This window comes from Sus scrofa, chromosome 13 (assembly GCF_054392235.1).
Source record: "Sus scrofa isolate SSC_HxYL_T2T_F1_AM1 chromosome 13, Sscrofa_HxYL_maternal_Yorkshire_Landrace_v2.0, whole genome shotgun sequence".
Taxonomy (NCBI): Eukaryota; Metazoa; Chordata; class Mammalia; order Artiodactyla; family Suidae; genus Sus; species Sus scrofa.
This window is the reverse complement of record NC_139395.1, coordinates 33,304,783-33,319,689: the sequence shown is the minus strand read 5'-3', so window position 1 is coordinate 33,319,689 and position 14,907 is coordinate 33,304,783. Positions and strand designations below refer to the sequence as shown.

The 14,907-nt window shown below is 44.0% G+C and overlaps 1 long non-coding RNA gene across 1 annotated transcript in view; it reads left to right on the top strand.

Annotated features, from left to right (window-relative positions):
* Positions 1-13,367, top strand: part of LOC110256561 (uncharacterized) — a 74,860-nt gene extending 61,493 nt beyond the window's left edge. Inside the window, exon 7 of the long non-coding RNA XR_014822691.1 lies at positions 9,081-13,367. This is a non-coding gene — a long non-coding RNA (uncharacterized LOC110256561). The remainder of the gene's footprint in view (positions 1-9,080) is intronic.
* Positions 13,368-14,907: the final 1,540 nt, after the last annotated feature.

Sequence of the window (14,907 nt, the reverse complement as noted above, 5' to 3'; positions counted from 1 at the left end):
CCCACCCTGGCTCCACCCATAGTATACCCCATGTATCCCCATGACCTAGTACCTACTTGGTTAATGCCTGATCGAGCAAGGACCCTCCTGGACCAAGTTTCTAGGCTACAACCAGCATTGCTCTGATTAATCAGTGCCTGGGTCATAGTATTTGTTAAATATTATGAATGTAACCTTGAACTTATTTAAGTGTTAAGGCTACATGATAGAGAAACTAACCAGATTGTCTGCTCTATTCACGAAATCTTTCAGTTTCTGGGAAGGCTCAAATATGGAGGGGCAAGTTTAAGCCACATGAGCCTGCTCTTCTGGCCATGGCTGATTGGACCAGGGATAGACATGTCCCCCAAGCTGAGCAAATCATTTTATCTCTTTAGAAACTTGTAACTTGAACTGAAAGATACAGTGGCTGGGACTTGTTGGGGCTGAGTCACTGTGATGACATCATTGCCCAAAGGGGAAAGTCCATGAATCCCTCGTCCTGCCCTATCCAGGGTGTGGACATTTAACTCCTCCAGTAGTAGCTTTCCAGTAAATTCTCATTTTTGCTTACATTGGCTAGAGTAGTGTTTCTTGTAAACAGAATACTCTTAACTAATATCCTCTATTAGCACATGGAATGAGTACTACCTGTTTGTTTTGTTCACAGCCTTCAGCACCTAGTATAGTGCCTGGCATGGGTTAGACAGACAAGAAATATATGCTGCCTCAACTAACAGCTTTCTGTAGAAAGGAGAATGACACCTTGAATCAACCTATAAATCCATCTAGCTTTCTAATTTGGGTAAATGTACAGGCTTGAAAATGGGAACTTTCGTCAACATTGCCTGAGTATGTATGTCTCTGGAAGGAAAACAAATTGACATGCCTCTTGCTTTTGCTCATATTTTTTCTTCATCAGCATTTCCTCCCAACTAATTAGCCTATCTCATGGCCTATTATTTCTTAAATGTAAAACATTTAATAAACTAATTAGTGTCAAATAGTTTTAAAGTAAAAATAATTTTTTTTTTTTTTTTGGCCACCCTGCAGCATGTGGAGTTCCTAGGCCAGAGATCAGATCTGAGCTGCAGTTGCGACCTCTGCCAACACCAGATCCTTAACCCACTGTGCCAGGACAGGGATTGAACCTGCCTCCCAGTGCTCCAAATATGCCGCCAATCCTGTAGTGCCACAACAGGAACTCTAGCTTTAAGGTAAAAATCTTAATTCAACCTGAATTTAGGCGGTTTCTGAAATATATGGGATGTTGGTGAAAACAATTCCCAGCTAGTGAAATAAACCATTTGGATAACATCTTTGATGTGCCTAAGTCACTATTCAGCCTTGCTCCATTGATTTCTTTCCTTCCTTCCTCCCTTCTTCTCTTTTCTTCTCCCCTCTCCTGTCTTCTCTTTCTTTATATGGCCACACCTGTGGCATATTGAAATTCCCGGGCTAGGGGTTGAAGCAGAGCTGCCTCTGAGGCCTATACCATAGCCAAAGCAATACCAGATCCGAGCCACATCTATGATCTACGCTGCAGTTCATGGCAATGCTGGCTCCTTAACCCACTAAGGGAGGCCAGGGATCGAACCCGTATCCTCCTGGACACTATGTCAGGTTCTTAACTTGCTGAGCCACAGCAGGAACTCCTCTTTTTTTTGTTGTTGTTGTTGAAGTATAGTTTATTTACAATATTGTGTTAATTTCTGCTGTAACAGCAAAGTGACTCAGTTACACATATATACATTGTTTTTCATATTCTTTTCCATTATGGTTTATCACAGGATATTGAATATTGTTCCCTGCACTATACAGTAGGACCTTGTTTATCTATCTTAGATATAATAGTTTGCATCTGCTAACCCCAAACTCCCGTATTTCCTTTCCTTCTTAACAAGTCTGAAGTCTGCACCTCCTGGGAGTTCCCACTGTAGCTCAGTGGTAACTAACCCAACTAGTAACCATGAAGATGCAGGTTCGATTCCTGGCCTCACTCAGTGGGTCAAGGATCCAGCATTGCTGTGAGCTGTGGTGTAAGTCACAGACATGCAGACACGTGTCTCAGATCCTCTGTTGCTGTGGCTGTGGCATAGGCGGCAGCTGCAGCTCTGATTGGACCTGTAGCCTGGGAACTTCCCTGTGCCATTGGTGCAGCCCTAAAACACAAAAATAAATAAATAAATAAAGCCTACACCTCCTACTGCCCAGTTTTGATCTCTTAAGTGAGAAAGTGTAGCAACTACAGTTTAGGAATTTTGCTTAAATGTATAGAAGACGTGCTCATGGTTTACATGGGTAAAATGAACAAGTAAGGAGAAATACATTTGGGGATATAAGATAATGAATGGTGATGAACCCTACAGCTGTATGTGCTTCCCAGGCATCTTGAGAGAGAAAGCTAGAAATTTCACCTCCGGAAATAGGGTCGTTGCCATCATTCTAGAAAATTAAATCAGCCAAGGGCTGTTCTCAGGCACCAAACAACTGGTTTTGCTGGTGGTGGCTTCTGTTGAATCATCAAAGTTAGACAACATGTGGGTGTAAACTGCAGTAGTCAAAACAGGCAGAAACCCAGAGAGAGAAATCTGGGTAGTTTTCTCTGCTGCTTGTCAGCAGAGCAGTCTAGTTATTTCAACACAATTTCAAATTCAAGCAAACAGAATAAGTTCTTTGAAGAATTTGCAGGTATTGCCACTTAATGAGGAAGACTGGAAAAGCCAGAGACTTGGAAATGGGCCACATGGACCCAAAGAAAATGCTTTTGTGCGTGTAGCAGAAGAAAATGGACTTGAACCCATCAGAACTGTGGAATGCTTTCATATTCTGCCACTAGAGAAGGATCTGTGGCAAAGGTGTTGCATGAACTTAATAATAGAAGATAGTCTGTGAAAGACACCTTCACATGGGAGGGTGTGACAGCTAACGAGAAAGAGGCTTCTCTTCTTGACTCCAGAGCATGACCTCATCTTGCCTGCGGGCCGCTCAAGTATACCCATCAAAGCAGAGAAGCCATCTGAACACTGGGATCACGCCCACTAGCACTGCTGTTTATCAACGCTGGACCTGTGGAAACAAAGCCACATCCTCACTGGGAACAAGGAAAAGCTGACAGCTCCTGCTCAGGTCTCTGAGTGCTAACCTTGCAACAGTGAAGCCCAGCACTGTTTATTGAGGACTTGGATGCACCAGGCACACAACTGGACCACTCTATGGACTGTGCCTCAAAATCTCCCAGACAGTTCAGTGGGGCAGGAATTAACCCCACCCCCTTCTTTACATTTGAGAAAACTGAGTCTCAGAGAGGGTAAGGGACTTGCCTAAGACCACCCAGTGGGTGAAGAGCAAAGATTAGAACAGAGCTCTATCTGTCCCAAAGCCCAAGATCTTTGTTGAGAGGGAATGCCTGGAATAATTGAGTTGCTTGCTGCTTCCCAGAGTTGCAGGAAGATCTCTATAGCTTTTCCCTCCTTCCTTGCTACTTAGTAGCATTTCCTTCCTAAGCATGGTCCCCAGATCAGCAGTATTAGCATCTTCTGGAAGCATCTTAAGACATGCAGAAACAAAGGCTCCCTCCAGACTTGCCCTCTAAATTTGGAGATGAACTAGAGTTCCCTGGTGGCCTAGAGATTAAGGATCCAGCATTGTCACTGCATGGCTCAATTTACTGCTGTGGCTTCGGTTTAACCCCTGGCCCAGGGAACTTTGGCATGCTATGGGCAAATATCTATCTATATCTATCTATATCTATAGCTATATATATATATCTCACTTAGATAAAGTGAAAATTATCCTGTGAGATATGTCAGAGCAACTCTGAGAAACAGGTTTTGTGCCCTTCATCAAATTTTGGCTTTCATGGGAGCGCCCCTTGTGGTGCAATGGAAAGGAATCTGACTAGTATCCATGAGGATGAAGGTTCAATCCCTGGCTTCGATCAGTGGCTTAAATAAAGTTCTGGCATTGCCATGGACTGTGGTGTAGGTCGTAGATGGGGCTCAGATCTGGCGTTGCTGTGGCTGTGGTATAGGCTGGCAGCTGTAGCTCCAATTCGACCCCTAGCCTGGGACCCTCCACACACATGCGGCTCTAAAAAGGGCAAAAAGAACAAAAACAAAAACAAAAACAAAAAACAACTTTGACTTTCAAAATGTCTTCCTTCTACTGAAAAAGAGCTGTAACTTCTACTGACCTCTTGCCATAACAGAAATCTCCATCTAACAAGCAGAGTTAAAAAAGCAAGGGAGGTGTTTTCAAAAGGTTCTGCTGATGAGGCTGTGGGCTGCTGCATTTACTGCACTTGGTTATTACAAGGTAACTCTAAATATTAACACCTAAGAAGATTAGCAGAGATTTCAGGAGGAGGACTCTCACTGGGTTAAAGGTCACTTGCTCTCAAATCTCTCCTTGAGGAGGATCCTCAGGGTAGATGCGGCAAGGCAGGAGGCCAGGAGAAAGGCACTGTTCTGAGGTTCTCCAGTGGGGTCTGAGTTGTTCTGTCTTTCCAGCCTTGGTGGTAGTCACTTATGGAGACAAGGTTTCAAGGGATTTCTCTTCTAGGAGGAAAGGTGGATCATCATGAGAGGGGCTTCTTATTACATGGAGTCCTTTTTTTTGGTTGCACCCATAGCATTCAGAAGTTCCCAGGCCAGGAATCAAACCCACATGACAGCTGTAACCAGACTGAATGCAGTGAAAATGCTGGATCCTTAACCTGCTGCACCACATGGGAACTCCTGAGAAGGACTTCTTGAGGCACCAGGTTTTTTTTGGATAGAACAAAGGGTTACTAGGCAGAAGGAATTCATCATTAAGAGAGACAAGAAGAGAAGGACTAAACTTAAAATGCAGCCAAGAGATTGGTAAATAGAAGAAAGTGATTCAAGATGAAAGAGAAGAAACTCTTCACTCCTGCAACTGTATAATAATATCTGTTTCTTCATTAGAATCACCTTATTTTGAGGGTTTTTTATTTGAGCTTACAACATCTAGTTCCTTGGAAGTCTAAAGCCCTCCCAAAGATTTCCTCAAGCTTATTTTCTCACAGTTCTGTCAGGTTTATGGTTAGTACATCTTTCTAATGCATGATTCCCTTCTGTGAAACCCCAGATGGTGATTTCGGCCAACGTAATGCGTGTTTTTCCTATTCAGTGCTTAGAGTGATTCTGCCCCGAGGAGTTATATCCTGATTATTCTATAGATAAGTAAGGTAATGGTGGCTCAGAGAAGTGTAGAAATTAGGCCAAGGAAATACAGCAAGCAAGCTGAGGAGTCAGGATTTGAATTCATATCCATCTGACTCAGTGGTGGCCACTGGTAACCTGTTACTCCTGGCATTCGTGCCCTGTGTGTTCCCTTTTGCTTGAATCTGGGCTGGGCCTAGAACTTGCTGGACCCAACAGGATGCAGGCAGAGTTCTAGACCCAAGCTCCTGGAAGCCCTAAACTGCCCTGCAAGAAGATGACCACCCTGTGGGAGAGAGTAAGCCAGAGTAAGCTAAAGCCTCAGACATGCAATCCCACTGAAACCATTCCTGTTCACCCCTAGCCCTGCTAGTGGTCGCAGTTGAGGCTCCAGACATGGTGGACCTTGTGCTCCAGCAGATAGCACATGGAGCAGAGATGATGAGACTGAACCTGCCCAAATCCCTGACCCACAGAGCTGCTGAAAAATGATAAAAATGGTTGTTTTAAGTCAGTGAGTCTTGGGCTAGTTTGTGTGTAGCAGTAAGTCGCCAAGATGCACACTGCTGTACTGTGGCTGAGAAGAAAGAGACAGTGATGAACTCATGAAATCCTTGAACAAGAAGGAAGGTGAGGCAGGGAAAACACAATGGTCTGTGTGGAGAGTGGAAAAAAACAAAGGACGTAATTATACAGACCTTTAGGTAAGGGAAACAAGAAGGAAAGGAATCCTTAAGTCACATACCTTCAACAGCCAGCCCTTCTGCTTTAGAGCAAATCCTCATAATAGAATCAATGCAAAGAAAATGAAAAAGCAAGATAACACACTATATTTTCTTTCTTTCTTTTTCCTTTTGTCTTTTTGCCTTTTCTAGAGCCACTTCCCGAGGCATATGGAGGTTCCCAGGCCAGGGGTCAAATTGGAGCTATAGCCACCAGCCTACACCAGCTTTGCCGCGAGCTGTGATGTAAGTCGCAGATGTGGCTCGGATCTGGCATTGCTGTGGCTGTTCTAGTTGTGGCACAGCAGAAAAGAATCCAACTAGGAACCATGAGGTTGTGGGTTCGATCCCTGGCCTCGCTCAGTGGGTTAAGGATCCAGCGTTGCCATGAGCTGAGGTGTAGGTCGCAGATGTGGCTCAGATCCCACATTGCTGTGGCTCTGGCATAGTCGACCCCTAGCCTGGGAACCTCCATATGTCGCGGGTGCAGCCCTAAAAAAAAAAAAAGACAAAAAAAAAAAATTTCCATATATGCAGGTGCCTCAGTAAAGCACTAGCCCTCCATCTCATCCTCTCCATATCTTTAACCCTGTAGGCAACTCCTTTAACTATTTCTAGTTTACTTCTTTGAGTGGTTAAGTCCACATCCCTAAATAATGTGCTTGTACTTCTGTTTTTGGTTTATTAAGTAACCATCACTTGGTTCCTTGCCTCGAGTCTTATTATTTTATTCAACAAATGTGTTGAATATGATGCGTAGGTGTTACCGTCAAGGGCTCTTGAGCCTGCAGAGAAGAAAGCCAAGCTCTGACACTGGGTGTTTGCAACAAAGTCAGAGTTTATTGCAGGTGCCAAGCAAGGAGAATGGGCAGCTCATATGCCAAAGACCTGACCTCTGTGATGACTTTCACGCAAGGGTTTTTATTTTTTTATTTTATTTTATTTTTTGCCATTTCTTGGGCCACTCCTGCAGCATATGGAGGTTCCCAGGCTGAACTGTAGCTGCCGGCCTACACCAGAGCCACAGCAACTCAGGATCCAAGCCACATCTGCAACCTACACCACAGCTCACGGCAACACCGGATCCTTAACCCACTGAGCAAGGCCAGGGATCGAACCCGCAACCTTATGGTTCCTAGTCAGATTCGTTAACCACTGAGCCACGACGGGAACTCCAGGCAAGGGTTTTTAAAGACAGTGTTAGGGAAGAGTTTCATAGGATGTGTGATCGGCTCATTGACTTTCTTCTGATTGGTTGGTGGTGAAGTAACAGGGTGATATTTGGGAATATCAACCTCCTGGTTCCAACCAGTCTGGGCCTAGTGCTTATGGTCAGCATCTAGTCACCATCCTCTTCTTGCTTGGGGAGTTTAGTTTCTGCAGAACAACTCAGAGAGTGCTTTGTTATGCAGCCGTGATAACTAACACAGAATTTTTAAGTTTTTGTCTTTTTGTCTGGATTGTCTTTGTTTCATTTGTGTGGGATAGATGCAAAGTGGAAAACTGTTTCAGTTATTCTGAAAACAGATACTCAATTAACCCCTGTTTTCTATCCTTCCCATTCTAGCCCTTTGTACCAAACATCTCAAAGCTTTAAGTAGTCCGTCCTTCCTTCCTTCCTTCCCTCCTTTCTTTCTTCTCTTTTCTTTTCTTTTCTTTTCTTTTCTTTTCTTTTCTTTTTTCTTTTCTTTTCTCTTCTCTTCTCTTCTTTCTTTCTTTCTTTCTTTCTTTCTTTCTTTCTTTCTTTCTTTCTTTCTTTCTTTCTTTCTTTCTTTCTTTCTTCCTTTCCTTCTTTCCTTCTTTCCTTCCTTCTTTTTTGTCTTTTTGGGGCCACACCTGCAGCATATGGAGGTTCCCAAGCTAGAGGTCTAATTGGAACTACAGCCGCTGGCCTATACCACAGCCACAGCAATGCCAGATCAGAGCCAAATCTGCAATCTACACTACAGCTCAGGGCAATGCCAGATCCCTAACCCATTGGACAAGGCCAGGGATGGAACCTGCAGCCTCATGGTTCCTAGTTGGATTGTTTCTGCTGTACCATGACGGGAACTCCCCTTCAGATATTTCATTGTAAGGCAGAGAGTGCTGGTTCCCTGACCCAATAGCCATTCTTTCCTCCCCACTTAGTAACACAACCCTGATTTTAGCAGCTAAGACTATATAATTCTAAGCATCTCTTGCAGCTAGAAACTGAAAGAAGTTCTAGACAGTGGGATCTACGTGGAAGAGTTCTGTGAGGATTCCAGACAGACTGTTTAAATGGACTTGACCTACTAGGAAGGGTCCCTTTTTGCTTTTCTGCCCTTCCTTCTTTCTGCTGCCTAGAATATGGATGTAATGGCTGGAGCTCTAGTTGCCACGTTGGGCTATGAAAGGATGAAAGCTATGCATAAAGGATAGCAGGGTTGAAGGAAGAGGCTGGATCTGATGGCACAGTGTAGCTGTCCTTTCAGCTATGCACTGCCTATTCCAGATTTCTGAAATAAACTTCTCTCTTATTTAATATACTTCTAATTACCACCCCTGCCCTGTTTTATGTATCTAAACCTAATCCTAACCATTACAATTTGACTTCTGCCTTTTAGCCTGGGATCCTCCTCTACTGGCTCTGTTTTTCTCGGGTTGCTTTCCTCTCTCTTTTTCATCCCTAGAAGTTCCATTAGGCTTTAAAATATCTTCTGTGCCTCATCTTATTATTCGTCATCTTTTCTCTATCTTTTTTTGAAAATACAGTTATAATAATAGGTTTAATGTCCTTGTCTCCTAATTTTTTTTCCTTTTCTTGTACCCTGTGTCCTATGGAAGTTCCCAGGCCTGGGATCAGATCTAAGCTGCAACTGTGACCTACACTGTAGCAGTGCCAGATCCTTTAACCCATTGTGCTAGGCTGGGGATCAAATCTGCGTCCTGCATCCAGAGATGCTAGTGATTCAGTTGCGCCACAGAGGGAACTCCTAGTCTGCCGACGTTAATATCTGTATCAATTTGTGTCTACTCCACTGATTGAAATTTCTCATATCAGGATTTCCTACTGTTAATTCTCAAGGGGCTAAATTGTCTTAGGTTTAAAAGACATAGAAGTTCCCTAGTGGTAAAGCAGGTTGAGGACCTGGCATTGACACCTCTGTGGCTTGGGTTGCTCCTGTGGCACAGGTTTGATTTTTTTTTTTTTCTCTTTTTACTGCGCCAGGTGAGGGGTCGAATCCATGCTGCAGCTGCCAACCTACATCACAGCCAAATCAACATTGGATCCGAGCAGAACATGCAGCCTACACTGCAGCTTGTGACAAAGTGGGATACTTAACCCACTGAGCCAAGCCAGGGATTGAACCCGCATCATCATGAACACTATGTTAAATTCTTAACTCACTGAGCCACAGTGGGAACTCCCTGTGATGCAGGTTTGATCCCTGGCCAAAGAATTTCTGCATGCCACAGGCATGGCCAAAAAAAAACCAGAAGGAAACCTGGATACATGGATTTGAGTTGGGGACGATGCCAAGAGAACTGTTAGGGGAGTAGGAAAGTAAGACAGAAAGAAAAGAACCAATTCAGGGTGTGTTACTGAGCAGGTTACTGCTGTGGGCATCTGGGACCTGTATGAGATGGTCCAGAACAAAGATATCCAACCCACAAGGCAAGGAAATGGATTTTTAAACACCAACTCCCATCAGTCATTGGTTGTGGGTTGCTCCTGGAAATGGCTTCCTGCACTGCTACCTCCCTGTCCAGATGGGTCTGAGCAAGACTCCAGCAGCCAGAGAAAGACCTCTGGCTACACTTCTCAGGTGCTCCTCGTAGGAAGTGGCTGGCATATCTGGGAATGGTGTGTGCTGATGGAATAGGAGCAGGACTCTGACCATGTCTGCAATGTACACCGTGGCTGGAGTCCAGGTCTTCATTCAACAAACAAGGGAAGAATATGCTGCCCTCATGAAAGTGCTTTGCCTTTCCCTGTGTGGGATTGATTCATTAATTTGGTCTGACCCAGTGGAGTGTATTCCTTCCGATTTATTTTTGCCCCTAGGCACGCCACCAAACCTCGTGGTTCTTCCAAATGAAGGAAGGGATATTTTATCCTATTATGTATAGTCAGCTGATGTGGAGGAGATTCCCTTTCAGGCTCTGAGCACCAAAGAACATAGCCTCCTTTCTGGCTGGGCAGCCAGCCGTCTGGCCATTCCATCTTCCATGTCATGATGTGATTTAATTTCTAAAAACAACCCAAGTCCAGAGCCTGATGGCCTGGCCAAGTCTGGTCCATGTGGGCCACTCTCAGAAAGGCTTGTTTAGGGCTTTACATGTATGCCAGAAGTGGTAGGTGATCGCCAAAAATCACAAGTGACAAGTGACTTAACCTTTCAGAGATTCAGTTTCCTATTTAAAAAACCACAAAGAGAGTGTGGCATGAGGCCACCTCTAGGGTTCCTGCAAGCTCGAGGACCCTGCCTGACCAGCAACTCTACAGCCAGAAGAGTCACCTCTGTATGTCCCGGACTCCCCCCTGGGGACTGGGAGAAGGTTGCTCCTTCACTCGGTCCCCACACCTTTGGCCTCATCCCACACCTGAAGGTACATTCCAATGAAAAACCCAGCAGTCACGTGGTCAGCATAAAGGTGTTCACCACAAATTCATAGAAGGATGGCCAGATGGCTTATGACACATTCAGGTGATGCCATGTGATTCAAATGGCAGGAAAATCATGAAGAATTGTCAATGACACAGATTCCCGCAGCCCATGATGAAAAACAGGATGTAAAGCCATGTATGTAAAAGGATCCCAACCGGTTCTAATATATGATTATATTATAACAGATCTGAATTTTCTGTGTTTATAAATGTATATATTATATATTTATAAACGATCAGAACATTAATTACAGTTGATTTTCCCCTGCTTTACCTTATGTTTTCTAAGTTTTCTACAATTAACAGAAGTATGTTAGTTTTATGAACAAAAAAAGAACAAAAGTATTTAAAACAGCGCATATTTGGGCCTTTTTATTTGTCTGCAAGAGCTCTAGTATAGGCACCCAGGCATCTGCTGATCGTCTTTTACTCAACTTGGCAGGCTTCACTGTTGTGGCTGTCATAGGTTTTTAGGGCAGTTACCTGCATTGTCTAGATACCAATGATGGAGTTTGAGCCCCTGTTCTTTCCTGTCTCTTGCAAATGCTGCTGTCTCATTTTTCAACTGAGTGTCAACGGCATCATCTTCTGCCCAGACTTGTGCTGACTCTACGGGGAGAGGGTGACCTCATTTATTTTGAGTAGAGCTGGAAATGGGGGATGGGAACTGCAAATGGTGAAGGCTTCAATTCCAGTTTGCCTTTGCTCCATTGCCAATACCTGGGGCTGGATTTTCTGCTTCTTTGCTTAAAAGCAAATAGACTTTGCAAGGCAAAAATGGTCATTCAAAATATACTGTAGGAGGTCCCTTCGTGGCTCAGCGGTAATGAACCTGACTAGTAACCATGAGGATATGGGTTTGATCCCTGGCCTTGTTCAGTGGGTTAGGGATCCGGCGTTGCTGTGAGCTTCGGTGTAGGTCACAGACACGGCTCAGATCCAGAGTCAATGTGGCCGTGGCTTAGGCTAGCAGCTGCAGCTCTGATTCAGCCCCTAGCCTGAGAACTTCTATGTTCTGCTAGTGTGGCACTAAAAAAAAAAGGCCATACTGTATATTTACTCTTTTTTGTGTGTGTGCCATGCCCATAGCTTGCAGTAGTTCCCAAGGCAGGGATTGAACCCTTGCCACAGCAATAACTCAAGCCATAGCAGTGACAATGCTGGATCTTTAACCCACTGAGCCACCAGGGAACTCTCTATATGGTATGTTTTAAATGTGGAATATGGCTCATTTATGAACATGACTTTGACTCTTAGAGCAGATGCTATCAGTGGCCCACCCATACGTCCTCTGCCTTCCTAGAGGGCTCTCTAGTGTCTCTGTCTGAGACATTTTCTGACCCTAGGAAGTGGGGCTGTTCAGTCCACTCTAGGGTAAGCCAGGGGTGTCAGAGAGTTAATGCCCCAAGAGCAACCCTCAGCCACTAAGGAATGGGAGCAGGTGCATATACACCCACCTCTCCACCCTTGGTGGATGGCCTTGAGGCTCAGTCCAGCAGACCTTCAGGATCCTCAGAGGATGAAGTCCCAGGGACCACAACAGAGACCTCTGCTGATGGGTATCTGCTTCATTGCTCTTCACCCTCCTTTCTCCCCTCCCTCACCAGGTCCTCCATAAACCTTGTTGTTGTGCACCAATTCCTTGCCTCACTAAGAGAATCTCACTCCATGCATGCCTGACAACACTCTGGGCCATTTGGAACAAAAGACATCACCTTTATCCTCCCCAAACCAAGATGGAATTAGGGATATCAAGTTCATTTACCCATAGGCTGTAAAGCAGGAAAGTACCCTAACTTCCAATTCAGTTGTTTAAATCTCTCTCAGTTGGGTAGGACCAGTTAAACCCTTGGTACCAGCAAGCAATGAATCATTTCCTGTTTCTACAAAGGAAGAACTCGTTTTGGACCCCGGCTGGAAAAGAGAACCTGCTTCACTTCCCTAAAGCATGAAGACATTTCCACCAAGCCAACAAGAGCTTTTACATGATTTTGCCCTTAAAATAACATTCTCACTCTTGAATGGGTTATAAAAACTGAAATAGTAGGTTATTTTCTTCCACCTCCAGAGCAGCTGCTCAGAAACTCAGAATGTCGGAGGGAATTATGCAATGACTTGGTGCTCTCTTCAGCTTGGCAAAGGGAGTCACTGCTCTGTGATGGGCTTTCAAGGTAATGCAGTGGGAGGTGTGAAGATCCATGTGAGGAGGGGAGGAAAGGGCTGAAGAGTGGGAAAAACAGCTTAATCCCTGGCCTCGCCCAGTGGGTTAAGGATCTGGCATTTCCAAGAGCTGCGTGGTGTAGGTCACAGATGCAGTTCGGATCCTGCCTTGCTGTGGCTGTGGTGTAGGCTGGCAGCTGTGGCTCCGATTCGACCCCCCCCCAGCCTGGGAGCTTCCATATGCCGCACATGCAGTTATAAAAAAAAAATAAACTTACTCTTAAGGAAGTTCCCATGTGGCCCAGTAGGTTAAGATTTGGCATTGCCACAGCTATGCCACAACTTCGGCGTAGGCTTGATCCCTGGCCTAGGAGCATACACATGCCAATATGACAGCCAAAAGAAAAAAATTACTTTTAAATTGTTTCTGTGATTATAAGACTATTATATGAAATACAGTCTTTGGAATTATATGTTATAATAATACAACTTATGAAACAAATTTTATTGAATTTTTTAAAAATTGAATTTGTATTTTATATTAGAGGATAGTTGATACAATGTTGTGTAATGTTAGTTTTAGGTGTATAGCAAAGTGATTCAGTTACACATATACATATATCCATTCTTTTTCAGATTCCTTTCCCATATAGGTTATTAAAGAATTTTGAGTAAATTGCTATACAGTAGATCTTTGTTGATTATCTATTTTATATATAGTAGTGTGTATATCTTAGTTCCAAACTCCTAATTCATCCCTCTCCACCTTTTGTCTTTGGTAACAATAAGTTTGTTTTCTATGTCTGTGAGTCTATTTCTATTTTGTAAATAAGTTCATTTGTATCATTTTTTTTCCTTTTTATAGCCTTACCTGTGGCATATGAATTTCCCACACCGCGGGTCAAATGGGAGCTGCAGCTGAGGCCTACACTACAGCCAGGGCAACACCAGATCCAAGCTGCATCTGAGACCTACACCGCAGCTTGTAGCAACGCCAAATCCTCAACCCACTGAGTGAGACCAGGGATCAAACACACATCCTTACAGAAACAACATCAAGTCCTTAACCTGCTGAGCCACAGTGGGAACTCCTGTATCATTTTTTTAGATTCCAGGGAGTTCCTGTTGTTACGAACCCAACTAGTATCCATGATGATGGGGGTTCATTACCTGGCCTCGCTCAATGGGTTAAGGATCCAGAATTGCCATGAGCTGTGGTGTAGGTCACAGATACAGCTTGGGTCCTGAGTCACTATGGCTGTGGCATAGGCTGGCAGCTGCAGCTCCATTCAACCCCTAGCCTGGGAACTTCTATATGCTGCACCTGCGGCCCTAACAAGTAGATTTCACATGTTAGTGATATACGGTATTTGTCTTTCTCTCTCTGACTTACTTAGTATGATAATCTCTAGGTCCATCCATGTTGCTGCAAATGGCATTATTTTATTCTTTTTTATGGCCGAGTAATATTCTATTGTATAAATGTACCACATCTTCTTTATCTCTTCCTCTTTTGATGGACATCTGAGTCACTTCCATGTCTTGGCTATTGTAAGCAGTGCAGCAGTGAACATTGAGGTGTATGTATCTTTTCAATTATGATTTTTTCTAGATATATGCCCAGGAGTGGAATTGTTGTGTCATATGTTTCTTTATTTAGTTTTTTCTTTTTTTTTTTTTTTCTTTTTAGGGTTGCATCTGAGGCATATGGAGATTCCCAGGCTAGGGGTCGAATTGGAGCTTTAGCCTCTGGCCTACACCACGGCCACAGCAATGCCACTTCTGAGCCATGTCTGCAACCTACACCACAGCTCACGGCAATTCCAGATCCTTAACCCACTGAGCGAGGCCATGGATTGAACCTGCATCCTCATGGATACCAGTCAGATTTGTTTCCACTGAGCCACGATGGAAACTCCTTTATTTAGTTTTTTAAGGAGACTCCATACTGTTCTTCATAGTGGCTGCACCAATTTACATTCCCACCAACAGTGTAGGAGGGTTTCCTTGTCTTCACACCCTCTCCACTTAGCATTTGACTTTCATACTTTTGACTACAAAATGACTCTTCCACCTCCAGGTGTCACATACAAAGAAGGAGCTAGAAGGGCAAAATCCATATGTCAGATAAGTCTTTCCCTCTCTGTCATTAAAATAATGACTTTGCTAAAGCCCCATCCAGTAGACTTCCGTCCATATCCCACTGGCCTGGAATGGGTCATCTGGC